The sequence below is a fragment of the Passer montanus genome, unplaced genomic scaffold, assembly GCF_014805655.1.
Source record: "Passer montanus isolate IOZ18808 unplaced genomic scaffold, ASM1480565v1 scaffold136, whole genome shotgun sequence".
Taxonomy (NCBI): domain Eukaryota; kingdom Metazoa; phylum Chordata; class Aves; order Passeriformes; family Passeridae; genus Passer; species Passer montanus.
Window position 1 is genome coordinate 692,239 of NW_024360497.1, and position 2,608 is coordinate 694,846.

Here is a 2,608-nt window from a genome sequence, read left to right on the forward strand (position 1 = left end):
AAACTTCTGGTTTTCCACTGTACACCAAAGCCTTCCTGTTTACATTTAGCACAGGAATTGGCTTAGGTGCCTGAAGGTGCCTTGTCAATTAATGGTGACTAAGTAAGAACAATTAATTGTTCCTGGGGGCACTTCAGATTGAACTGTTTGTTTTAGCTAAGCTGGTTCCTGCTGGAGCATCACTCCTCCCCTTCCTTACCAAAACCAGAACACAAGGGACAAGATGACAACTGAATTTTACCTAAGAAAAGCTGTGAGACTGGAGCTTGATTATTGAGAGCTTGGCTAGGCAGAGACATTTGCAAACAGAGACTCCTCAGAGCAGATGTGCAGAGAGCAGGACTGTCTCCCCACCTCTGCTGGCCCCGAACACTTCCAGGCACATGTCAGGCCCAAAGAGATTTTCTCTTTATAACTCACTGTAGCCTTCAGACACCTCTGGGAGCTGAGCTGGCTCCCAGGGATTCAATGCACACACCCCTTCAGGCACTGCCTTCCCCACCCCATGGCTGAAAGGGCCACGTCAGGAAGCCAGGAGTGCTGCTGAGCTCTGCTGGTGCCACAGTGCCAGTGCCACTGTGCCTGCTGGGGACCTGCAGCCTCTCATGTCCTGAGCAAACCTTTTCTTCTTCTCAGAGCAGCTGCCCCTGTCTGCTGACAGAGCCTCCTGTCTGAGCAGGGCTCAAAGACCAGGACATGCACACCTTCCCCCATGGACACTCCTTCCTGGGTGATCACAGCAGGCACCACACTCCCAGCCTCTCCCACACGTGCAGGATACACACCAAGTCAACTGAAATGCTAGCTCCCTTCTTCTGCCATTGCCCCCTTCAATAACAAAATAATGTTTAGAAGTATTAATCAGGCTGAGGAGAAAGAGATTGATGGACATGATTTGGATGAATTTCATGGCAGCCAGCAATGGAATGAAAGGCTGGCTGTGAGACACAGAGCAGGCAGAGCCTGCCTTCAGCCAGCCCAAGCTCACAGCACAGCCTCGAACAGGCTCCCAAGCCAGCCCAAATGTGGGAACATACACGAGACAGAAAAGGAAATAAACCTTACACTGCTATTCCCACGAATCCCTTCAGTGGAACTACTCCCCAGATGATTCCCAAAATAACTGCAATGATCTGCCGGAACCAGTAGATCACATCTAAAAACTCGTCCTGAGGAGACAAAGCACAAGAAAAATGTTGGCATTTATTACATTGTGTTTTTTTTCAAAGCACCACACAATTAACAGGTGAAAATTCAGCATACTGAACACTTAGTTCCCCACTCAGAGTACAAAATATTGCACTCAGAACAGATAAAGCAGCCTTGGCCACTGTGCACCCTGGACTCCTCTGCTTCCACATTAAACACACAGCTTGTCCTCCGATGGGCCAACAAGTCTCTAGTCCTCTTATTTACTAAAGGTGCAACAACAATCCCCTGGAATAAAAGTTTAAAGAACTGTTTATGCTTTGAGACTATTCTACCCACGCTGGCCCAGGCCCTCCTGCACCCAAGAGCTTTCAGGGCTCAGGGCAGCTCCAAAGCACAGCTGTACCTCACTTGTGCCACGAGAACTCCAGAGCTTCCCGAGCAGCAGGGCTGTGCTCATTCCTCTGTCCAAGGGCCACGCTCCAGCAGCTACTGCAGCCTGGCACTGCTGGCTCACACTTTAGCAAGATTCACTTCAGCTCACATCTCTTTTTCCCAGCCTCCCCAGGACTGGGATTGTCCCAGCATCCCCTCAAACTCCAAAGTCTTTGTGATCCCCCATAGCCTGTGGGATGTGCCAGCTGTTCAGCTCCACGTGGAAGACGTGAATCTGTGTCAGATACAGAAATTTCTTCTGGTCACTGCACTTGTCAGGCAGCTCAGCCTTCAATTCACCTCCTACTGTATCAAAACATTGGCACAGCTGTCCCTGCTCCCCTGTTGACTGAAATTCCAGCTCCATCTGCCACAGGCGAGGGGGCAGGGACACATGAGCCCCACCAGTTCGGGGAGCCACAGGTAAGGAAAAAGCGACACAGGTTGTTGTCTGTCCCCACCGAAACAGAGCGGGTCCCTCCCCACGCCTTCCCTTCTCCGCAGGAGCAGGGCCCGGAACAGGCGCCGTGTGCCCGGGCATGGCGGGGCTCCAGCGGCGGCTCCGGGCGGTGCTGCTGGGAGCGCAGGGGCCCCGCAGCACCTGGCACACGGGCACGGGCAACCTGGGAGAGCTGCTTCTGCTGCTCCTTCAACCACACAAGGGAAATTTCCATTTAATCCGAGAAGAGAGCTAAACCACAAACCAACAGTAACGGAGGTGTCTGCACAGCGCGTTCCCCTGGGCTCCACGGCCAAAGAGCAAAGAGCCGGGCCATGTGCCGGCCACGGGCACCGGGAACACGGCTCCGCTCCACCACAGGCCTCACGGCACAGGCACCCCCGGCTCCCGGGGCTGCGGGCACGGCCCGGCCCGGCCCTCCCGGTCCCGCCGCCCCGCTCCCACCTTATCGTGCCAGGCGGAGTCGCTGCGCAGCGCTTTGCCCCACACGGAGCCGCGCCCGGCCGCGCCGCCGTTGGCCACCGCGTGGTGCTGCGGGTGCGGCGGCTCGTCCCGGCGCCGCCC